This window comes from Xenopus laevis, chromosome 5S (assembly GCF_017654675.1).
Source record: "Xenopus laevis strain J_2021 chromosome 5S, Xenopus_laevis_v10.1, whole genome shotgun sequence".
NCBI lineage: Eukaryota > Metazoa > Chordata > Amphibia > Anura > Pipidae > Xenopus > Xenopus laevis.
Genome location: NC_054380.1, coordinates 89,807,273 through 89,832,970, shown reverse-complemented (window position 1 = coordinate 89,832,970; position 25,698 = coordinate 89,807,273). Strand labels below are relative to the sequence as shown.

Sequence of the window (25,698 nt, the reverse complement as noted above, 5' to 3'; positions counted from 1 at the left end):
CATCGTCTATAGAGCCCTCGCACCTGCATGCGGCTTCTTGAGTGTGCGACCGTGGTAAGCTAACCGTTAGCTTACCGCTGTCGCACACTTAAGATGCCGCCAGCAGGTGCGAGGCCTGTATAGACATCCCAGGCAAGACCGAGCCGCAGCAGGATGATTCATTATGGTCCTTACAGCGGCCGCACACTCAAAACAAGAGAGAAGCCTCCAGAGTCCAGCTGCAGCAGGTGCGAGGACTATAGACGTGGATGTGACGCATATTTTAATGACGTCTATAGCCCTCGCCTTTAAACAGATGAGAACATTAGTATTTAATAGGGCTATTCAGTGTTTAATTTATTTCAAAGTAGGCCTACACATGCACGCTGCATATTTGTTTGTTGTATTCTGTTGTTGTAACAGTTAAAATTAAAAAAAAAAACTTTTAAAAGTTTATAAACTGTCTTCTGTTTTGCGGCTCCAGACTATTTTTCTTTAGTGGAAGAGAGGGCAAAATGGCTCTTTTGATAGTAAAGTTTGCTGACCCCTGGTCTATAAGTTTTGAATGTTAGATCCAGCATGAATTTTTAAACTCATACCTAGACAGGTTCATGGTAGTCTCTCCAATCCCAGATTTAACTCTTCTGATTTTATGGAAGCAGGAATACACATGTGGGGTGTATGTTTTATTATAGAAGATCAGCACTCACAGGATTTAAAAATAACAAATAATGATTTATTGCAGAGTTATGGACTAACGTTTCGGCCCCCAAGGGCCTTTCTCAAAGTACCCAACAAACAGTGAAATCGGTTTAAATTTACGTACTGGCGGGAAAAACAGCAGTAGCATTAAAACATCCCACTGAAGTTAAATTATCACTCACAGGGTAACACACAGAACGGCAAGCATTATTTGCAAGCCTTGATTCCCTCTGGTGTTCCGTCAAGTCACCACAAAAGTACTTCAATCATGGGTATGGAAATCAGAGGCAAACAGCAGAATACCTGCTAATCAGTGCTTTATTGTGCGTCCACACAACATGTTTCGGGCAGCAAAAGGCCCTTTTTCAAGTGTGTGAAAAAGGGCCTTTTGCTGCCCGAAACATGTTGTGTGGACGCACAATAAAGCACTGATTAGCAGGTATTCTGCTGTTTGCCTCTGATTTCCATACCCATGATTGATGAAGTTAAAGTATATAATCCATAAAAGTTTAAAACTTACTCATATGCACATTAAAAAGATGCATGCCAAAAATGTAAATGTAACACTCTTATCTTTGTGGCAACATTGTAATATTCCCGTACAAAATCACATCTCACCAAAAAAAACCCTGTTGCTCATGTTACATATATGCTATAAGTTGAAAAGTTGTTTAAAAATTTGCCCTCTGTATACATCTCCTGGTAATTGAATTCAGTATCCATCCTACGTTATTGTGATATAGTGTTGTTACCAGTTAAACTAACATTATGATTAATACTCTGCACCTATTCAAGTTTCCGAACATAGTAGTTATGTATGGCACCCAGGCATCTAAGTAGCGTTTTTCGTGAATGCTGGCATCCCTTCGGAATTCCTGCTATAATTGGCCTTACTGTGTGTAAATGCGATAGGGACTGTAAATTGTAAGCTGCACTGGACTAATGTGAATAATGTGGACGTAAGCTCCCCATAGACGCGACGATTCTTCTTGCCGAACGACCGATTTTAGGGAAGCCCGACCAATCCTTCTAAATTATAGTGCGGTTAGTGGGATTCGAACGATCGGACATCTTACGATTTTTCGGCCGAAATCTGTCAGGAAATTGATCGGCCAGGTCAAAAAATATTTGTCGGTCCCAGTGCAATCTATCTATGTTTGCAGGGCCAAGCAGGCAGCTCCCCTTTGTTTTCCTGGCAAATTGGTCTTTTTAGTTGATGGTAAATTCGTACGATCATTCTGATCAGGATCTGATCTTTTAAAATCCTCAATATCTATGGCCAGCTTAAGACTGATGTGAGTGATATATAATCTCAGTAAAGCACTGAGGATATGTGTTAGCACTATATAATAAATACCCTGTTATATATAAAATATATAGACAACAGGTGGCCATATACTCACCAATATTATCTCACAAAAGATCTATCATACCATAATCGGTACACTTGTGGTGGGAGACAAGGCGACCAATATCAGTAAAAAGCCTAGACTAGACTATCAGTTATTTTGTTTATCAGGCAGGACTGAAAACATTTGATTGTGCCTGAATATCTTAACATTAATGCTGACTCATCAGATAGCGCTAAAGAATTGTTTTTGTTTTTACCACCATATCTGACAATTCAGCTCTTGACGCTAGTAGAGTGGATGAGTGATCTTTCATTTGGCCAATGGTCTGGGGAAAGATTGTACTTGTAGCGTATATGGCCACCTTTAGGTCAGTAGCATATTAAGCATTTTTTTCTCTGTCTGCATAGAAATGAAGGTGGGAAAAGGGCCAATTCCCATTGAAACACATTTTTTTATTAAAATATCCATACCTGTTATAAATTCGTTTAAAATTCTCAGCTGTCAATCATATATTGTATAGGTGTTGCAATACATTAGCTCCTCTTCTTGTAGTTCAATTTGTTCCGGTGGTTCAGCCCAATGAAGGGAATCATAGAAAGTTGGGATCTGTCTGTGCCAGTTGGTCCAAAGAATGAGACTGACAAACTAAACTACAGACTATATTTCTTCTGTGTTTTTTCAGTTAAATTTTTACATGTTAATTGGCTTCTGATAAAACTGTTCTTAGGGTTCTAATTATCATGCTGTGTAGAAAAAATGGCAACAAAATACAACACACGTAACCAAGCATCACAGTGTAAAAAACTACGTATTTATCAAACTGTGTATTGCTTTTCACTGATTGCAAACCTCTGTGTAAAATCTGGTGTAATCTGAAGCAGCCTATGGAAAATGTTATGGAAAAATAAGGTGTTCATCCATCATGAGTTTTTTTTCTTTTTGCATTTTTTCCCACTAAAACCTACTTGCTGTTTGAATGTTTCCCACTAACTTTAATGGATTATGAAAGGACCAAAGTGTTGCAAAATAAGGGCATCAAATTCAGTGTTTGTGCGACGTACCATAAAATAGAGTCCTGCGCGGGTACATTTTTTGGGACCCGTACCGGCAATCCGCAACCTGCATTCTTACACGCAAGTACCTTATCCACAACCCGGACCTGCTGGCCATCAAGAATCAGGAAGTGCTGTCATTGTAAACCGGAAGTGACATCATCGCAAGTAGACATGCCCAGAAAAAAAGGAGTAAATATCGCTATTGAGAAGACCCGTGGCCCGACCGGCAGAACCGCGACCCACGTCTATACCTGCACCCGGAACTTCTATCCGCAACCCGCAGTGTACCGCAGGTTTTTGCAGGTAACCCGCGGGTACCTGACCCGCTGCAGGACTCTACCATAAACCACACATAAATTTGGAATTTATTATTACACAGCTTTTTACACCACTTATCTGGCAGTAATTGTTTTGCACAGTATGATAAATAGTCCCATTACTGTGCTGTATGTGTGTTACCTTAGACCAGGTGTACCCAACCTTTTTAACCCATGAGCCACATTCAAATATTAAATATTAAAAAAGTTGATTGGCAACACAAGCATGAATAAGTCCCTGGGGATGCCAGATAAGAGTTGTGATTGGTCATTTGGTATCCCCTATGTGGACTGGCAGTGTATAGGAGGCTCTGTTTGGTAGTACACCTGGTTTATACTTGCTTCCAAGCCAGGAATTAAAAAATAAGCACCTGCTTTGAGGCCACTGGGAGCAACATTCAAGGGGTTGGTGAGCAACATGTTGCTCAAGAGCCACTGGCTGGGGATAACTGCTTAGAATGTTAGCTCCGCTGAGGTAGACATTAGCTTTTTGAAACCAGCTGCAAGTAGAACAATGAATGCAGCAATCTGATTGGTTGCCATGGGTTACTGCCCATGGGCACATTTGCCCAGTGTTGATAAATGAGCCTTAATGTCTGTAAAGTGAATATTTTGGTGGCCTATATAACTAGGATGGTAATGCTTTACCATATCTATATACTTGCAACAAGTAAAAACATTTCTTGTAACTATTGCATCTATGACTATTACTGCCTGATAAATGTGTTGTTATATTCATTTTTAAGGATTATAGAATTCTTAATAACTGGTGTGGAACACAACCACTCTTAAAATACACATGCAATTGCTGATTTTGAAATTGATGCAATATTTAGCAATTAACACTACCTCGTGCAAAAAGAGAAGGCAATCATGGGTGGGTGAGTGGGTGGTAAAAGTAGTCAAGTCAGGAAATTACTGTTCTAAATGTAGATGGGGCAACGGATAACCAAATATTGGAAGGGGAAAAAAAAGAGTGGGAGGAAAGAAGAATGACATCCTAATATTTCAGATTATTATTATGCATTTCAACAGACTGTATGTCCTACTGTAGTCAAATACAAGAGTCCTCTGCACTCAACCCATTATCAATATATTTAAGACAGCGACATTTTGTGCATACTGCTACTGAAAAATGCCTTACCCTTTAAACAAAACAGGGATTGTTTGTCCATATATTGCAATATATTTAAGCTGGCCAACTACGTCAAAGTCATCCCATATCTGGCCAGTCCTATGCTCAATTTTATCTGATTCATTAAGAATTCTATTGCATCATTATACATTTTACAAAGGGACTAGGTTTTACCTGCAACTTACTAGCTGCTTTCAAAGTAAAACCCCCATACTTGGCTGCCCTTTTATTAGACACCAGTGGGATCACCTGACTGTAGCTGGGAAGGGTGGGGGCTACAACATGGAGCTGGTCACTGCTCCTGTATACTAACAAACAAGGGAAAGTTGTGCTCACCACTGCACAGTGCAATGAGGCTGTGACCACAAAATACATATAGTCAAATACAAGAGTCCTCTGCACTCAACCCATTATCAATATATTTAAGACAGCGACATTTTGTGCATACTGCTACTGAAAAATGCCTTACCCTTTAAACAAAACGGGGATTGTTTGTCCATATATTGCAATATATTTGATATATTGTCCTACTGTAGACATGCAATTATAAATCAGCTCCTTAAAGGAGAAGGAAACCCTGTAGAAAAAACCCCGTACTCCCCACCCAACGTAGACCCCCCACCCCCCAGGCTAACTGCCACCTGGGGGAAATTCCCCATACTTTATACTTACCCCTCGTTGCAGATTCTGGCATCAGACTTCACAGCATCCATCTTCCAGGTCCTCTGTAAGCTGACTGGGAGATCGGCAATCTCCGTCAATTTCGGCGCATTTGCAGTTGACGATAACCGGCATGCGCCGACATGCCGATCTCCCAGTCAGCTTACTGAGGACCCGGAAGATGGATACCATGAAGTTCGCTGCCAGAATCTGCAACGAGGGGTAAGTATTGTCGGATTAATCCTCCTATAGTCCTCCAGGAATATAAGATTCTTAATGTAATTTATACAATACATAACCCTTATATATATAATTTTGATCTAAAATCCTGATATCCACAAGTATAAAGTATGGGGCATTTCCCCGAGGGAGCAGTTAGCCTGGGGGGAGGAGGGAGGGGGGTCTATGTTGGGTGGGGGTACAGGGTTTTTTCTACAGGGTTTTCTTCTCCTTTAAAGTCTGTTTAAATGTTCATTGTTATTGTACGAGTGGTGCCTTTAAAGTAAAATAGACCTTTCCATGGATTAATGCTTCCAAAACTGGCACCTAGGATTTCTAATTGACTTGAAGGTCTAGAATGGACAGTATGTGTGTACAGTGTTCACTAACCAATAAATGTGTTGTATTTTCAATCTCCACACCTTGTATTTATTGCTTATATTGTCTGCTGCTTCATTCTATCTGTGACATATCCTATAATGAAACTGTGTGCCTTATCTTAAAATTTTTGTAGAACTCTGTTGTAAAGTCAGAGATTGAGAAGGTTAATCAAATCCTTCCAGTATACCAGTATATCGGAGAAATCTCCGGTCATGGTTGTTGCATCATTTCAAGACTAGAACATCAGGGCATCTCGCAGTGCTGTGTAAAAAGTTATACATAACGTGATGATATGCACCCAAAGACAACTTATTACCATTGACATTTCTCTTTATTCCATGTATTAACTGAAAGCTAATGCATTTGCTTACTTGAAGATGTGACTTTTCACTATGATTTGATTAATAACGTTTTTTTCAAACTTTCTTAGCTTCAGCCGTTAAGGGTTATTAAGAGAGTGTTCACCTTCCAAACACTTTTTCAGTCCAGTTGTTTTCAGATTGTTCACCAGAAATAAAGACTTTTTTCAATTGCTTTCCATATTTAACTTTTTTACATTTATCCCAAAATGAATTGCAATTTTCCTGTCTCTGGTGTTTGTCTGACTGAAGTATAAGAGATGCAGTTTCTGAACTGTTACATTTTGCTACATTAGTTTATGCAATTCTCCGCAGCATCTGTGGGACTATTAGCAACTAATTAGTGATGTTTGGGTCGGGATTTCCCAGACCTGAACCTAACCCGCCCTCCCTTGGCCCGCGCCCGCCCGCATCTGACTTCCGCATTGCACGTTTATAGACCCGACGATGACTTCATAAAATGGGCAGGGCGAGCAGGCGCATCGTCTATAAAAGACGAACTCTGAAGCCGGAAGAGAGCAGGAGAAGAGCTCAACCCGCACCACCCGCGAGGAAGAGTGTGAGGTCGGCTCGAATCCGACACATACAACTAGTATCAATTCTAGCAGCTGCCTTACTCAGGGATTCTGCTTAAGTAATGTCTCAATTTACAACAGTTACAGAGTCTGTGACTTCCTCCTTCTCAGAGCTGATTCAGAAAGACATAAGGTGACAAAATAAACATTAAACTTGAATATTGGAAAAAAAAACCTGTCACAACTGAAAGATAGAAAGTCAGTGAATAAAGCCCTTTTTCAGGTGAACTGAACTGAATAAAGTGCTGGAAGATGAACAGCCCCATTAAGTAACACATTACAAGAAATGAAAATATACTCAGAAGTATTTATGAACCATGATAGTTTGATTTTAAAGTAGTTTTTGTAAAGTGCACCCATTGATATTCCTCTGTGGTGCATAGGTTCTCTTGAAAGCAGAGAACCTTCAAGTGGTGGTAGATGTAGGGGTCTGGTCAGTCTGTAAAATTAAAAGGTGGATGGGGAGCTGGTCTGTACTGCAGGCACTCTATCATGGTTAGCTTTCAGCCTGTGAAGTTGGGTATGCCTGTGTAAACTGAAGAAGCTCATATGTATTTTCCCTTTAATGCAAAGCAATCAAGCCAATGGGCTGTCATCTAAAACATAATGGCATGTAAACAAGCTTTGAAAACCCACTATATGTGACATACTCTAGTTGCTTTTTTTTGTTGTTTTTCCTCATTTCTTTTAGAAATATTTGAAATGTAAACAATATGATAGGATGTCTCTGGCTTTGGCTTCTTCTTAATTTCTGTTTACTGCTGTTGTAATAATTAGGAAACCTAATAGTTCTGTAAAGTTGCATAACTTCTGCAGAGTAAGCAGAGACCTGTCCTTGCTTTGGGGACATCTGCTTTGAAAACATTTTGTTCATTGGAGACTTGTTTCCTTCATTAAAATCCCTAGATGGCAAAACAAATTGCATACATATGTACCTTGAGAAATGATAATCACTGTGTACCTATCAAAGGAAACTGATACAAACTTTTTGCCGAGTGCAATGGAAAATGTTATTATTTTCCTCCTTGGCATCTTTAGAGAATTAATACAAAATTCACCTCCGGAACCAACAAGGGCATCTTAGTCTGGTGACCTTAATTAAACCTAAATGTACTGTATGGAATATTCAGATACAGGACTGTTTACTCTTATGTTACATGATAAATCAACTTGATTTCATTATACTGAAGAATTGCATTTATTTTTAAAAGAAATTACATCTCTTTTATACTACATAAGCAAGTTTCTGAGTAGATCAAATTGAGAAATGTCCATAGAGTTCGATATTTTGCCCAAATAAATGCCATTTAACTTATGGTTGGCCCAGTGAATGGTGAAAAAAACAGAAAGAAACTACCTTCAGTTTGACTTAGAAGGAAACAAACGTGTTTTATCTTCAAAAGTAACTTAGCTAATTTTTCATATTTAGTCAAAATTGAATCCACACCAAATGACTATGGATTTGTAGCTGGGGCTGAATATTTATCTTGGGGCACAAAAGATTCTGTCTAATCAATGGTAATGCCTCTTTATAGGTCCATGGTGAGGCCTCATCTGGAGTATGCAGTGCAGTTTTGGATTCCAGTCCTTAAGAGGGATATAAATGAGCTGGAGAGAGTGCAGAGACGTGCAACTAAATTGGTTAGAGGGATGAAAGACTTAAATTATGAGGGTAGACTGTCAAGGTTGGGGTTGTTTTCTCTGGAAAAAGGCGCTTGCGAGGGGACATGATTACACTTTACAAGTACATTAGAGGACATTATAGACAAATAGCAGGGGACTTTTTTACCCATAAAGTGGATCACCGTACCAGAGGCCACCCCTTTAGACTAGAAGAAAAGAACTTTAATTTGAAGCAACATAGGGGGTTCTTCACAGTCAGGACAGTGAGGTTGTGGAATGCACTGCCGGGTGATGTGATGGCTGATTCAGTTAATGCCTTTAAGAATTGCTTGGATGATTTTTTGGACAGACATAATATCAAAGGCTATTGTGATACTAAGCTCTATAGTTAGTATAGGTATGGGTATACAGAATTTAATTAAATGTAATAAAAAAATGTGTGCAGTTTTTGGCAAGAGAAATTGAAGAAACAAAGCCTTTTAAAAGATCTAGTTTCAGTCTTGAAGTATAATGCATTTTAATTCTGTAATGTTATAAATTTAGACTTTATACACTTTATATACTTGGCACGTCATAATGGGGTCCTGCTCTCCTAGAGGCACTGGCTATGGCTACCAGCTACAGAAGCACACAGACCAACCTTGATCTAAATTTTTATTCATCCCTGTGTTTTCCCATGTTTGATCGTAGCCATCATTTCATTGATGACTACAAATACCACAGCACCACTGGCCAGCTGCCTAATAGTTCATGCCGTCATTACCAGAATGCAATGCAAAATAAACCATAGGTCCCTTGTATACATGTCTTAAAGGGTTAACTTTTGGTATGTTATTTAATGGCCTATTCCTAGCAACTTTTTAATTGGTCTTCATTATTTATTTTGTATATATTTTTAATTATTTGCCCCCTTTTTCTGACTCTTTCCAGCTTTCAAATGGGGGTCACTGACCCTATCAAAAACAAATGCTCTGTAAGGCTACACATTTATTGTTATTGCAACTTTTGTATTACTCGTCTATTCAGGCACTCTCCTATTCATACTCCACTCTCTCTCACTCAAATCGATGCATGATTGCTAGGGTAATCTGGACCCTAGCAACCGGATTGCTGAAATTACAAACTGGAGAGCTGCGGAATAAAAAAACTAAATAACTCAAAAACCACAAATAATAATAAATTAAAACCAATTGCAAATTGTCTCAGAATATCACTCTCTACATCAGAGGTCCCCAACCTTTTCACCTGTGAGCAACATTCAGATGTATAAAAAGTTGGGGAGCAACACAAGCATGAAACATGTTCTGGGGTGTCAAATAAGTGCTGTGATTGACTATTTGGTAGCCTCTATGTGAACTGGCAGCCTACAGGAGACTCTATTTAGCAGTACGCCTGGTTTTTATGCAACTAAAACTTGCCTCCAAGCCAGGAATTGAAAAACAAGCACCTGCTTTGAGGCCACTGGGAGCAACATCCAAGGGGTTGGTGAGCAACATGTTCACAAGCTACTGGTTGGGAATCACTGATCAACATGATACTAACAGTTAATTTAAAGAAGAAAAATCCCTATGCACAATTCTTTGAATAAAAACAAGTTTAAAAAAAAGAAAAAGAAAAATCCCTTTAACCAACTGACAAACCCTGTGGAACAATATCTAGGACAGTAGTTCCCATAACAAGAATTGCACACACCCCTCACACACGGACCCTCTAGTTGGTCCCAAAACAATGACTACAGAAGTCAAGCTTGGTGGCTAGTTTGGGTGAGATTTTGAGATATGCCAATTTGCACTTTTAGGTAGTTATGACTTAGATTGAGGTCAATATTCTTGAAACTTTGACTAAAGGTCATCTGATAAAATAATTTTAATTCATATGGATCCTTATTATATGCCCAGTGAAGTCCTGATTCAACGTTTTATTTTAAAGTGATTAAACCAAAAATGTCCAGAAGCTGCTGGTCTAAGATGCTGATTTTGGGTGTAAAAAACACACAGCAACCCTTTTCCAAATGTGTAAAGGCCTATGTGGCAGAGGTTGGTTTTCCGCAATCTTTTGCCTCTTTATGTGCTTGTTGTTTTGGAATGGATTTTATCCCCCAGATAGTGTGCACATGTAACCTCTTGCTTAGTTAAGCAACTCCTGTCATACAGCGTAAGGCAATCGTATCAGATGTTTATGCAGAATTTAGTCCTTTCAGAGCAAAATGTGCTTCAGTAGATTTTTTAAAGAAACATCTGTTGTGTGTGGCTTCCCTTTGGTGTCTAACTTGTTTTTGCTTTATTTGCATTGCCTGAGTGCTAATTTTGCCACAAATGCTACTCATGCAGATTTGCTACTTTTTCTACTATGAGCAATATCCTGAGATGTACGATCTTCACTGTGTCTTTGTTGCATTGTATTTGAAAACTGGCATCCTCTGAGCTGATTCAAACATTTAGAAATATTAAACTATGTTCAGCACTTTTTTGTGTACTGGGGTGGCACTTTGTTTTGACATAATCTCTGCATTGTTATATGTAGATCATCCCCCCCTCCCAAAAAAAAAAAACCCTGACATTGACCCTTCACATCAGAAGTCATTCTCTATGGAAGTCTGGGCTGTATTTTCAGGCTGCTGTAGCTACAAAAAAAAAAAAAAAAAAATTAATTAAAAAAAATAAATAAATAAATAAAAAAAAAAAAAATATATATATATATATATATATATATATATATATATATATATATATATTACATTTTTTAATATACTGTATTTTCAGTGCACTGTAATATTCATCAATGCTGTACAGTAGTTCAGTGGAATTTCCAAATTAATAGTGACTTGCGTATAATAGTATAGTAGGTAAGAATTGCAAGATCTTAAATTTACATTAATGGGCCTCAATTGTTCTCTTCTGTCAGTTTGTATATCTTGTAATTGCTTATGCTGAACTGTATTGCTTATTACCGGATGTTAAAGTGCTACATATGCCATAATGTTCATATTTTCTTGTACTTTGTCTATGTAACAACGAATGAATAAAAAACTTTAAGTTACAAAAAAAAAAGAATTGCAAGATCTTACAATCTAGTAATGCAAAAGTAACAAAAAAGGCTGAATGTTTCCCTATGAAACTCCAGGGATGAGAATGTTTTGTTTAAATGGTTGCACTTGTTTAAAGGTGGTGGCGATAAATCTTCGCAACTGTGGGCAACTAATCTCCCCATTTGTGAACCAGATAAAGCTTTTGACTGTTGCTTTTTGAAGAAGCAAGCAATCTTATATAGTATCTAAATGACACTATGGGGCAAATTCACTAAGCAGCGAAAATGCGGTAGTGACGCCTTCGCCGCACTTCGCCAGGCGAAGTTTCGCCAGGGCGCAGCTAATTCACTAAAATCTGAAGTTGCGCTCAGGGAGGCAAACTGTAGCGAAGTTGCGCTAGTGTTAATTCGTCAAGCAAAGTGAAGTTACGCTAGCGATGCCTAATTTGCATACAGCGCCAAGTTAAAGTTGAATTGACGTATATGTAGCAGCAAATACATTACACTACACAAGGCTGGGAAAGCTTCAATAAATAAAATAGAGTTGTTAGTTTGCCCTATACATGTACCCACTGTATAGTTTAGGTGCCATATGTTAGGAAATGTAGGGGGGAAGGAGGGTGCCCCCAAAAAAGTTTACAATCTTTTTCAGCCTATCGCCCTTAAAAAAGTAAAAGACGCTAGCCTTTTTTGGGACTTTCCAACTTTTTTTGACGCAATCCCTATCTACTGTATTGCACTTCGCCTGGTCTGAGGCGGCGAAGGCAAGTCTGGTGCAAGAGGTAACGTTCGGCAAAATGCGCAAGTTAGTAAATTAGCGTAGTTACGCCGTCCCTTCACCATAGCGCAACTTCGCCTGGCGTAAGGGTGCGAAGTAGAGCTAGAGTAGGTCCACTTCGCTAGCGAATTTACGCCAGCACCCGTTAGTAAATCGGCAAAGTAACGAAATGGTGTCACACTGGCGAATTTGCGCTAGCGTTAGGCGCTTCGCGCTTTAGTGAATTTGCCCCTATGGGTCTGGCCACACAAGCCGATTCGGGGAGATTAGTCGCCCCAGGGAAATAAACTTTAATTACACTTTAAAAATTATTTGAATCTTGTTTCCTTCGTTCTGGAAATTCATAATTATAGCTAGCAGGCAGGAACGATTTTGTGGACACTGTTATTAAGACTCTTGTTTGTGCACCAGAATGGGGGACCTGATGTCCATCCCCATGCACTGGTTACACAATCAAATGGTAAAGAGAGAGGGGGACTAGGGTAAGTGCAGTGACTAGTAACTGCTGAATGGAAAGTGAAAGTAGTTGCCTAACCCGCCTCTATGCCTAAGGCATAGAGGCGGGGCAGGCAATATTTGATTGACAGCTGAGATTTTTAAATGTGTCCACATCTATGAATGATTTAATAAAAAAAAAAGAATTTGGATATCATGTTCAATTTGAAAAGGACTTTTATTATATACCTTTTTATGTCTGGTCCGCTTTAAGTAAGAATAGGACCTGTAAGAGACTGTTTGTCTAAAGTAAGAATTTATTTAGCAAAAAATTGATTTGATTAGATATGAGAAATTATGTAGTTACACAATCAACACTACTCAACTGTATATTAACAAAACTGAGCTAGAAGTGACTTCCTTTTTAAGTAGGGATAATACATGGCAAAAGGGAGACATGCGTAACATCATGCTTTGCAACTTGTTCTATGAATAAGATACTGGTGCCACTAGATTTATCCAGTTTACTTCATGATATCTATAATGTTGCTTTTAAATGACATACGAAAGTTCAGCATCTTTGAGGCTACAGAATTAAAGGCATTATGATGTGGATTTCCTGCAAGAGCTGATACATTAGCAGAGCTGTCGACTCCCTCTATTTTTTTCTGGTTTTATTTGATATTTGGCCGATTTTGTAAAGTTTCGTCTTTAATTCCAGGTTCGCGTCCGCAGTAAGCATTTGGTGATTTCATTGGATGTTAGTATAATTCTGCTGCATCAAGTGATTAATTCAAATTCAAATGTTTACTCTTTTAAATGTATTTAATTATTTAGTTTTGTACCAGTGGCATGCTTTTTTAGAAGTATTTTCTATCCTGTGCGATATAGGAATTCCAGAGCTGTATTCATGTATCTTTAAAATTACATTTTACAGGCGTAGGATCTATTACAAATAAGTCCTTTATCCAGGAAGTTCCAAAATATGACATTGTGATTTCTAATAACATCCTATTTATCAAATGATTTCTACTTTTTGCTTATTTGATATCTTTGGCTAGCAACAGTACCATGTAGTCATTCTATTTTACTTCATTAATATTTGTTTCAAGCTTTTTAAAAGAAATAGAAATAGCATGCAAAGACCATGCTATGATGTAACAAAAAGGTTTAATTTCTCATGTCAATATCTTTTATAAAAAGCCATTATTCAGGAATCCCCTCGTCCCAAGCATTCTGCATAGCAGGTGAATTCCTAGTTTAAAATAACTGACCACAGATTGATATTATTTTTTATTCTTTGTCATTTTTCTAATATTTACATTTTTTGTCCTTCCATAAATGCATGAAAGCTAATAAAAAACACCACAAATGAAGACCATTGGCAAAATAACTTAGAAAAGGTACAGCTATACCATATTTACGTTAACGGTGAGTTTCCCTTTAGAGCCTCATGGGCATTTGAGATGCTGGTTTGATTGTACCTAAACGCATTTGCTAATTGATTCCATTATATTCTGGTTGTACTCATGAGTGTTCAGAGTTCTTTCTTACTCCATTTGCGTTTTACTTTTTTTTAAATGCAACACGCTACATTTTCTTTCACCTGGTGCACGTTCAGAAACCAATGAAATATTGGGTTGCGCACTCAGCTACGTTTACACATTATTTGCATTTTTCATATCCAGCATGAGTTGGTAAATTCATTAAAATGCCCATTTGTAAGAGCCCTTAAAGACTGAGATTGAGCTTTGCAGCTTCTTTGCAAGAGTGGTTTAGGGAAAAAAAATCACTATTAAAGGGGTGGTTCTATAACTATTAGTATGTTATAGAATGGCTAATTCTAACCCACTTTTTCAATTGGTCTTCATGTTTTCTTTTTTTCATAGATTTTGAATTATTTGCCGCCTACTTCTGACTCTTTCCAGCTCTCAAATAGGGGTCACAAATGTATTGTTATTGTTACGTTTTATTATTCATTATTCAGGCCCTCTCCTATTCATATTCCAGTCTCTTATTCAAATCCGTGAATGATTGCTAGTGTAATTGGACCCTAGTACCATATTGCTAAAATTGCAATCTGCTGGAGTTCTGCTGATTAAAAAGCCAAATAACTCAAAAACTAAAAACCTGAAAACCTTTGCAGATTGTCTCAAAACATCACTCTTTAAAGTGGACCTGTCACGCAGACATAAAAATCTGTATAATAAAAGTCCTTTTCAAATTAAACATGAAATCCAAATTCTCTTTTTTATTAAAGTATTCATAGCTGTTGTAAACTCTTTAAAAATCTTAGCTGTCAATCAAATATTGCCTCCCCCTCCTCTATGCCTAGGCATAGAGCCGGGGCAGGCAATTACTTTCACTTTCCATTCAGCGCTTACTAGATGTCACTGCTCTCCCCATGTTCCCCCGTTCTCTTCACCATTTAATTGTGTAGCCAGGGCATTGGAATGGACATCAGGTCCCCCATTCTGGTGCACAAACAAGGTTTTGAGATTATTTTGAAATGATGCAAGGCTTGCCTCAATAACAATAAATAAGTGTCCACAATATGGCTCCTGCCTGCTTGCCATAATTATGAATTCCCACACCGAAGGAAACAATATTCAAATACTTTTTACAGTGTAATTAAAGTTTATTTTGCTTGACTAATGTTATAAAATAGGATTTGGAATATTTTTTTCGGGTGATAGGTTCCCTTTAAATTATACTAAAAGTTACATTTAAATGTAACAAATAGAGAAAAGCTCTGTTGCACAGTAGCAGATGCTCACAAGGACCACTTAAAACAAGATTAAGACAGTAATATGGAGAGAGTAATATGGGGTTTACTTCCACTTAGTTTTGCACTTAAATACAATAAAATGTCCATAGATATGGCTTACTTAAAGGGGAAGGAAACCTCGTCGGCGCTAACCCCCCTCCCCCCTCCCGTGTATTGCCCCCCCTCCCTCCTCCCCCCTGGCCTACCCCTCCCGCTGGGCAAATGCCCCTAACTTGTTACTTACCCTTCTGCGCAGGTCCAGTCCAGGGAGTTCACAGGCGACATCTTCTTCCACGCGATCTTCTTCCTCCTTTGACCGGAGCATTTCGCCGGTACGGATCTACTGCGCATGCGCCAAAAGTCACGCACATGCGCAGTAGATCGTACCGGCGAAACGATCCTACTGCGCATGCGCCGGTCAAAGCAGGAAGATCGCGTGGAATAAGATGTCGCCTATGAACTCCCTGGACTGGACCTGCGCAGAAGGGTAAGTAACAAGTTAGGGGCATTTGCCCAGCGGGAGGGGTAGGCCAGGGGGGAGGAGGGAGGGTGGGCAATACACGGGAGGGGGGGTGGGGGGTTAGGGCCGAGGAGGTTTCCTTCCCCTTTAACTTTTCCTTTAAATCAAGGGTGTATATGTTATGTACCTTTTAACACATCCCTGTGTATTCAGTGCTGCTAATCACTTATTAGTAGGTGATGAAACATGTAGTGCAGAGTACCTCAGTTATAGGCCTGACTTAGTGGTATACAGTAGAAGTGTTCCTAAATGTAGCCCTGGCAATGTGTCTGTTTTCAGTACATGCTTATTATCTGTAGCACGTGAAAGCAAAAGAACTAGTGAACTATCACAACTTGCTAACAATAGGTAAATGGAACACTATAAAACCAACTAACTTTCATTGTTTTGTGTTCTTTATTAGTGTAGAGATGAGGCTTAGTAGCCAATGAATACAAATAATACACAAAAGCCATGAATATCCTGTAAATTATATCCTTATAAATGGTGTCTAGTGATATCATCCATTATAAACAGTCAGTAGTGATGTCATATGACTCACTAAAACTTGTGTATTATAATAAATAAAGTACATGTTGTTGGAAAATATGAGGATATTAGAAGTAACCTTGGAGTTCCATGACCTGTATAAATGATTAAATGGTCATGGAACTCCTAGGTGACTTATAATATCCTTATATTACAATAGGGGGTACTTTATTCACTATATACACACATTTTGTTGTAGATATAGGCAGTCCAGCTGGAGGACTGTGGGATGTTCAGATGTGGACCATCTTGGCATTCCATGGACTCATTACATTAATTGCATGACCACTCCGATAAATTAGAATTAGATCAAACTCGATTCAAGTTTTTTTTCTGCATTCATCTCCAAATTTATCCCTGGACCTCTCCCATTGACTTAAACAGCAATTCGGCAGGTTTTAGGTGGCAAATAGTCTTATTCAAATTCTTAACGGGCCAGAGTATGATAAATATTTTTTTTTTTTTCGAATTGAGTTTGGATAATTCCCTAGTCAAATTTGAGAGTTTTGACCATAAATAAAAATGTGAAAATTCGAATTTTCAATTCGACCCTTAATAAATCTGCCCCAAGTGAGTTTCAGCCCAAAATGTTATACGTCTGTGTTTTTACATTCAAATTCCCTCTATGTAGCATCATACAGGCCGTTGTCATGCAAGTCAGTGTATTAACATATAAGAGTGCATGCTTTTATACCAGCCTGCACACAAAACACCTCTGGTGAAAAGTGTCCGTTCCGCCCTTCGCTTTATTGTATAGTTTGTTTCCTCTTGTATTTAATGTTAATGTGCTACAAATGTGTACAGTGCTACCTATACAAGTAGTGCTAATAATACAAGTAGTGCTATGTAGTTAAAGATATACATACATTAAATATGACTTGACAGCAAAAATACAGAACAATTTTGATGTTGGGAATAACCATTAAAAATGCAGGCCCATCAGTCTGTGCCAATTGTTGCAGTATAAAGCTCCTGGCATCATGTTAGGGATAGTACCTGTAGGGTGGGAGTACTAGTAGTATGGTGCTTCTCGCTGGCACAGTATTATAACATTATTACAGGTATGGAATTCCTTATGCATAAATCCCAGAATTTCAATAAGGCTTTCTTGCAAATAACCCATTTTAAGCAAATTAATTTCAATAATTTCTCTATAACAATAAAACAGTATGTTGTACTTGCTCGTAAATAAGCTGCATAGATATATATTGGTGGGAAAACAATCCTATTGGATTCATGTTTACATTTCTAGCAGTCTTAAAAGTATGGTGAACCAGACTATGAAAATACCCCTTATCTGGGAAACATGCTGGATAATAGAGCCCATACCTGTATTTATTTTTTCACCTGCAGTAAAGTCTACATTTAACCCATGTACCCCTGATATTTTGAGAAGCACGCAGTTTTCTGTGCAGTCCTGGGAGCTTTAATCGTGGAGTTTTTCACACATAGAGCTGAAAAAATATGCGTTTATAGTTGTAAGAGATCAGTGGATAAAGGCAGTGTGTTATCAGAGCAGAACTGCCTTTCCTGCATGTACAGCTCTGTTTCAGAATGATCAAACTCCTAATTGCAAACCTGGTATTCAAATGCTATGTGAGGAATTTAAGCAAAGTGGCAGCAAGCAGAGCCCAGTCTCCTGGGGTTAATGATACAAACTGGCTGGAATTCTCTCTCCATATATTTTTTCTCCCTAAGTACCAAAATGGGGAAGAAGCAAGAGAAGGGTGATATTTGACAGGATTCTTGGTCATGTTTTCCATATTTGGAAATGTTTACCCAAAGCTCTGATCTTCTGAAAGAGGAGGGGAGGTGAGTCAGGATTTGGAAGCAGGATATGAGTGCTTTAGTAGATGTGACATCCCCCTGCCTATGTTTTAAGCCTGCTTTGTGGTCTCTTTTAGGTCTAGAGCCCCTGTTATTCTGGATCTCCCTTTAAACTGACTGTGAAGTGGTTGCTGAGAGTAGAAGGCAGAGAGGTGAGTGGCTGGGGAGATAGTGGGAATCTTGTTACTGACTTGTTAAGGAACGCACAGACAGCACTGAACAGACAGCACTCTGGAAAGGATTATCACTACTTGTTTTGTTTTTTTTAATCCAAATCTTTCCAGGGGAATGTGTAAAATATATTTGTTCATGAGTTCACATATGATCCCATAATAATAATAATTAGTTCTTAAAGAGGTTCTATTTAGGGTAACTGGCTGAAATGTCATTGTTTTCTATTGGAGATACCTTATTTGAATGCACTGATGGACAAGAGAAAGTCTATGGTTATCATTTTCTAAGTGTTGCAGGCAGCCATTTTTATTTCCCATAAGGCCATGAGGTGTACACATCTGTGATCAGGCTAAGAAGAAGGGCCAAAGGACTGTTTGAATGTTAATGCATCATGTCCATGTATTTGTAGTCCCTGTAGTTAAACAATGGTATATAAAATGGTATTTGCTATTATTATTTTCTTATATGATTGCACTGATGGACAAGAGAAAGTCTATGGTTATCATTTTCTAAGTGTTGCAGGCAGCCATTTTTATTTCCCATAAGGCCATGAGGTGTACACATCTGTGATCAGGCTAAGAAGAAGGGCCCAAGGACTGTTTGAATGATGATGTCTATGTATTTCTAGTCCCCGTAGTTAAACAATGGTAATTGCTATAAATAGTTAACAGAAACGAGAGGGTGAAACTGTTTTTAAAGGAACCATTCATTTGTAAAAATAAAAACTGGGTAAATAGATAGGCTGTGCAAAATACAAAAAAAAATCCAATATAGTTAGTTAGCCAAAAATGTCATTTATAAAGGCTGGAGTGAATGGATGTCGAACAGAACAGAACACAACTTCCTGCTTTTGAGCTCTCTAACTCTGAGTAAGTCAGCGACTTTAAGGGACATGGGACATATCTGTTCAGTGAGTTTGCAATTGATCCTTAAACAGTTATGACCTATATTGCCTCCCTCAAGTCACAGCCTATCTATTTAGCCAGTTTTTATACTGAACAATTCCTATAAGGCCTTCTTCACTATGGAATAATCATAATGCCAGAAGCCAGTGATTGATAGCCAGGAAGGCTGATATATTTTGCAGAATGTGTAGCAACCCTAAAAACACACAGCAACAAGGAACAAATAATTCTCTTTTTCTGGATATCAATGCAGGTTTAATTTCATCTTGCGTTTTCTCAATAGTACTTTCATGCAGAACTACCATGACCTGAGCTGAATTTTTATTGGTTAATCAAACATATATTGTAATATAAAAATGTAATCAACTACCTTTTAGTGATCACATTGATGTGTCAGTGTAAGTGCTTCACAAATGTAATTCAGGTTTCTTTGCCTGCTTCTCTATGACTGTGTTTTAATTGCAAATGCATGTACGAAAATAAATTAATGGTTAGGTTCAGTTGCTGGAAGAGCCTTCTTAAAGGAATTGTTCAGTATAAAAATAAAAACTGGATAAATAGGCTGTGCAAAATACAAAATGTTTCTAATATAGTTTGTTAGCCAAAAATGTAATGTATAAAGGCTGGAGTGTGTAACATAATAGCCAGAACACTACTTCCTGCTTTTCAGCTCTTTCGGTTTCCACTGATTGGTTACCAGGCAGTAACTAATCAGTGACTTGAGGGAGGCCATATGGGTCATAACTGTTTGCTTTTGAATCTGAGCTGTATGCTGAGGATCAATTGCAAACTCACTGAACAGTAATGTCCCCCGTGAACTCGAATGCCTGAATCTGCACTGGGGGGTAAGTAAAATGTTAGGGGCATTTGCCCGGGGTAACACTTAGGCTGGGGGCAGGAGGGAGGGGGTCTATGTAGGGTAGGGGTTTTTTTTAACTTTAGGGTTAAATTCTCCTTTAAAACAACCAACTGTAACTCTAATTTGATTGTGAGATTTATCGCACCTTGACCCTGGTAACGGCTCTAATTCCAAACTTTGCCACCTAAAACCTGCTGAGTTCAGGTGCAAGTCAGTGGCAGAGGTCCATTGAACCATTTGAAGATGTTAATAGCCTTCCTGACATTCAAGTTTTTTTCGGAGGATAACTCAATTCGAATCTTCAGGTCGTTCCTATTCGACCTTTGATAAATAACCCCCTAATAGTATTCCATGTTTTAAGTAGAATAGAAAAAAAGCAGGGCTGCCCAAAGGAAAATCATCATCTCCTATTAGATTAAAGTAGCCAGTTATTTCCACACGTAACTCAACTATATCACGTTTCTGGATACTTCCCATTATTCATATTTGTAAAAAAATTATTTGATGAATGGATGTTCATTTTAATACAAAACTGCTACAAATCTCCTATTGTTATGTAATAAAGTAAAAGTCTAAGTATCCCTGCTGCAGAGCTTACAGCAGGGGCAGATATATAAGCGTGCGTAATTGTATTTATAAAGCCATGGAACTCTTTTTGTGTTGCATCAGCACCTAAACAGTATAACAATTGTACAGATAATTGATGCTATCTTAAATAGATGGTTTAATTATTTTCAGTCTTATCCTGCCTCAATCAGTGGTCGCTGACCCCGCCAGCCAAAAAACTATTGCTCCATGAGGCTACAATTCTTTTGTTACTTTTTTTTTGTTTACCATTCCATTCAGTCCCTCTTTCATTCAAACCACTGCCTGCTTGCTCGGATATATAAGACCCTAGCAACCAGATAGCTGCTGAAATACCAAACTGGAGAGCTGTGAGACAAAAAAGTAAATAACCGAAAAGCCGCAAAAAAATAAACAAAGACAAATAAAATTTTTCTAAAAAGTGTAATTTTCTACCTCATACTGAGGGCTGAACTTCACGGAATGATTAGGAACAATTCGTCACGAGGTGACGAAATGCAGGCAACAAGTCGGACGTGCCAAATATAATGGGACTGATAGAAAAATCCGACAGACGTGTTGTGTGTAGTTTGTACCTGCGATTTTTCTATCACTTCCATTATTTTCGGTGCCTCTGATTGGTTACCTCGCAGTTAATTTAAAGATGAACTTCCTCTTTAATTGTCTCAACTGCCCTTGTACAAGTTAGTGCCTATGTTCGTTGATAATTCCTATTATTTATCATGAAACTAAATAAGCTTCTTCCCATGGAAATCAGACACTTTCTGAATGTAATCTGTAAAAAAAATCTGTACCCTTTCTGTAGTAGTCATGCTACTTGTCTCTATCCACTAGGGATGCACCGAATCCACTATTTTGGATTCGGCCAAACCCCCGAATCCTTCGCTAATACCAAACTGAATCCAAATCCTAATTTGCATATGTGAATTAGGGGTGGGAAGGGGAAACAATTTTTACTTCCTTGTTTTGTGACAAAAAGTAATGCGATTTCCCTCCCTGACCTTAATTTGCATATGCAAATTCGGATTCGGTTTGGCAGAACTGAACTCAAATCCTACTGAAAAAGGCCGAATCCTGAACTGAATCATGGATTCGGTGCATCCCTACTATCCACTCACAGCTGTCTGTCTCCCTCTAGTCTGTCTTTCTCTAGTCTGTCTGTCTGCCTAATGCCGGTGTTGTGTTGCTTTTTTGGGAAGGACAGTTAGTTCTAACACATCATTGTTATGAGCACAGATACATTATCTAGGCCAGCACGGTTTCATGTAGTTGGCTAATTATTCCTGTAACTCATTCAAGGGCTGGATTATAATAAAATGATTTGATACAAAGAGGGCCACATCTGACCCATGTGTCTTTAATTGTAAAGCCCTGATCTAGGCAAAGGGATAAATCTGTCTTTCAAAAACAGACTCATTCAGACTTTTTCCCAGTCATGTCACATACCCTTCTAAATAGCACATCTAAATAGTACGTGGTTGCCAATATTCCTTGAGGTCCTGAGACAAATTAAATTTTTTAAATGTTTTGTGTCTGGGAATTATTTTTCTGGAACTGTTCCAGGTTACAAATGAACTTACTACTGTCAAGTTTTCATTTTTCCAATGGCTAGAAAGCTATCCACAGTGAAAGTTATTGACATCAAAGCTGATAGATAATATGTAAGCCTCGTATTATCCCACTGGTGGCAGGATGCTATCTTTTTTTAGTACAGAAGCTATATGAACCTGTGTTCAACATGAGTTCAGTTATAAGGGATTGCCTTAGTCATGTATTCTACCTATTGTTCTAATTAAACCTACATGTGACCTTTATTTGTTGCACTAACAATACTGAACAGTGATATTTAAAATAATTTTTGTATTGGATCATACCACCTTTGTTCTTCAGAGCAAGGACAAGAAACAAGTTATGTAAACTGACAGTCATAGTTAAATTCCCTTGTATAATGGGCACCTACATATCTGTAAATCTGAGACATTGCCAGCAGGGGCTTGTTTATTCAAATTAAATTATCTGTGTTAAATTGTGGCATGTGATGCAAATCCACTGCCATCCTACAAGTGTATATTATTCACTCACAAGAATGGCATCTGGCAGCATGAAAATGTTGTATGTAACATTAGCCTTAAACTCTTCTGATTAAAGGGAACAGCATTCAAGTATAATAAATAAAGATAATATTTTTAATTTAAATAGACAGTATTATTTTCTTTAGGAGAAAGAAAATGTATATATCGTGTTTAAATAATTAAAAGCAGACTGAATATAGGCATTGGCACAATGAGAAAAAAACCCAGCTGAAACTGCCCCATGTGCCTAGAGACAGACATTCATGTTAAATACATGAGGCCTAAAAAAGGTCATGTTTTAACAATCAAGTCTCAACCTTCAAAGCAAAAGCTTGGCAGGGAACAGCTATGCCAACATTTAACTTAAAGTTTTGTCTTATTAAAGGGATCCTGTCATTATTTCAAAACGCATCAGTTAATAGTGCTACTCCAGCAGAAGTCTGCATTGAAATCCATTTCTTAAAACGAGCAAACAGATTTTTTTATATTCAATTTTGAAATCTGACATGGGGCTAGACATTTTGTCAATTTCCCAGCTGCCCCCAGTCATGTGACTTGTGCCTGCACTTTAGGGTAAGGCCACACGAGGAGATTCAGGGAGATTTTGTTGCCTGGCTACTAATCGCCTCGTCTTTTGAGCAACTATCTCCCTGAACTGCCTCAGCGTTTTTCCCCATAGGCTACAATGAAAAGTCACCTGCGCTAATGCACACACGGCGATGTGTTTTCAATAGTTGCCTGATATTGCCTCACTGAGGCAACTTTGGGCAACTATTGAAAACGCATCGCTGTGTGTGCATTAGCGCAGGCAACTTTTCATTGTAGCCTATGGGGAAAAACGCTGAGGCAGTTCAGGGAGATAGTTGCTCAAAAGACGAGGCGATTAGTAGCCAGGCAACAAAATCTCCCTGAATCTCCTCGTGTGGCCTTACCCTTAGGAGAGAAATTCTTTCTGGCAGGCTGCTGTTTTTCCTTCTCAATGTAACTGAATGTGTCTCAGTGAGACATGGGTTTTTACTATTGAGTGCTGTTCTTAGATCTACCAGGCAGCTGTTATCTTGTGTTAGGGAGCTGCTATCTGGTTACCTTCCCATTGTTCTTTTGTTTGGTTGCTGGGGGGAAAAAGGAAGGGGGTGATATCACTCCAACTTGTAGTACAGCAGTAAAGAGTGATTGAAGTTTATCAGAGCACAAGTCACATGACTTGGGGCAGCTGGGAAATTGATAATATGTCTAGCCCCATGTCAGATTTCAAAATTGAATATAAAAAAATCTGTTTGCTCTTTTGAGAAATGGATTTCAGTGCAGAATTCTGCTGGAGCAGCAGTATTAACTGATAATTTTTTTCCCATGACAGTATCCCTTCAATGTTTGTTGAGTTATCTTCATAGTGGCTACTACACCAAGTTGTAGTTATTCCCAGACCTTGGTTCCCAGGTAAATATAATAACATAACAAAAATAATAAGAAGGAATCATTTGGTGAGGGTATTTACTTTGGAAGCAATTTAAAATGCACCTATCATAGGAAAATTGTTTCCCTAATCAGAGGTGCAGACTAAGGTAGCCCATATTCTGGTTGGGGGCACAATATTCGTTTGGCCAGAAAATGCTCCTACCAAGCCATATGCCACCTGCACTGGGAAAGAGGTACCAGTTCGGGCAGCCATGTTGGGATTCTATGCATGTAACAAAGTGCCATTATGCACATGTGTAGAGTAAAAGGACACTCACTCATTATGTGTATATGTGTGACCAAGCATGGCTGCCAACACTGGGAGTTTTTGCCTGCTGCAAGAGGAGAATGCTCGCTAGAAGTGCAGCCTATTTTAGCCATTAATAATAAATAAATGTTTTTTATTTGTTGCACTAATAAGGGCAAATGCTAAAACTGAAAATAAAGTCTCATTGTAATTCCTGACTAGTAAGAGCATAATCATAACAAATCAGCTGTCGATTGAGAAACTCTTTGTACAAACAAACCCCTCCCATCCCTCTGCAACAGCCTGTTAGGCTGAGAAATAAAGAATTATACAGAAGTCTTCTAATGGGACTGTTGGGTTCTTTTCATTTTGTTTGTATGAATCAGTTGAATGTGGCATTATTATTTTAATTTTCGAATTTGCCATTTATATTGCATGAAAACTATGTCCAACACCTGTTCTTTAAACTTCTGTTTAAAAGGGAATACATTGCCCCATTAAGATAGTAAAATATATATGGCACTAACAAATATGCCAGCACAATAGATTCTACATTTCTGGGTATTATTTTCCTCTATGTGGACAAATGTATTTCTAGGCTGTCAGTGGTACTTGTTGCAGCTAGCACCCAAAGTGTAAAGGACAGACTAATCACCTCTTCTTGGGGGCGACTAATCTCCCCAAACTGCTTCCCCCTGTCTTCCACCTGTTAGAATGAAAAAATGCTTGCGGCATGACACTCACGGCGCTTCGTTTTCCAAAGTTGCATCACGAAAAAAGCGGTCGCCCCAAAGAAGAGGCGATTAGTCGCCGGGCGACTAAATCTCCCCGAATCTCATAGTTTTACATTACCCTTATACATTACATTTTTGGCTAACTAACTATATTGGAAACATTTTTTATTTTGCTCAGGCAATATATATTTACCCAGTTTTCATTTTTACCCTGAACTTTAATAAAAGAGAGAATCTGCTTGTTGGGCCACAGCACGTGCCACAAGTTCTTTCTTTTAGACTACCTGAGGAAGACCTCTTCTTTGGATTTTCACTTTATGATAATTCTTAAAGGAGTAGGAAAGCCCCCTTTAGCAAAAAGTCCCCACTGGCCCTCCTCCCTGCCTCCCCCCTGCACAGTCTTACCCCTGAATTGTGTCCCATCTAGA

The 25,698-nt window shown here is 38.5% G+C and overlaps 1 protein-coding gene across 10 annotated transcripts in view; it reads left to right on the top strand.

Annotated features, from left to right (window-relative positions):
* Positions 1–25,698, top strand: part of LOC108718052 (lipoma-preferred partner homolog) — a 221,653-nt gene that overhangs the window by 4,436 nt on the left and 191,519 nt on the right. For 5 of the 10 annotated variants that reach the window (XM_018265625.2, XM_018265623.2, XM_018265621.2 and 2 more), the window contains exon 2: positions 18,317–18,391. The exons of 4 other annotated variants lie outside the window; for them this stretch is intronic. The gene's annotated coding sequence lies outside the window, so the exon portion shown is untranslated. Of the gene's footprint in view, positions 1–18,087; positions 18,225–18,316; positions 18,392–25,698 lie in introns of those variants that run through there. One more of the 10 variants, XM_041564755.1, reaches the window with a different exon arrangement.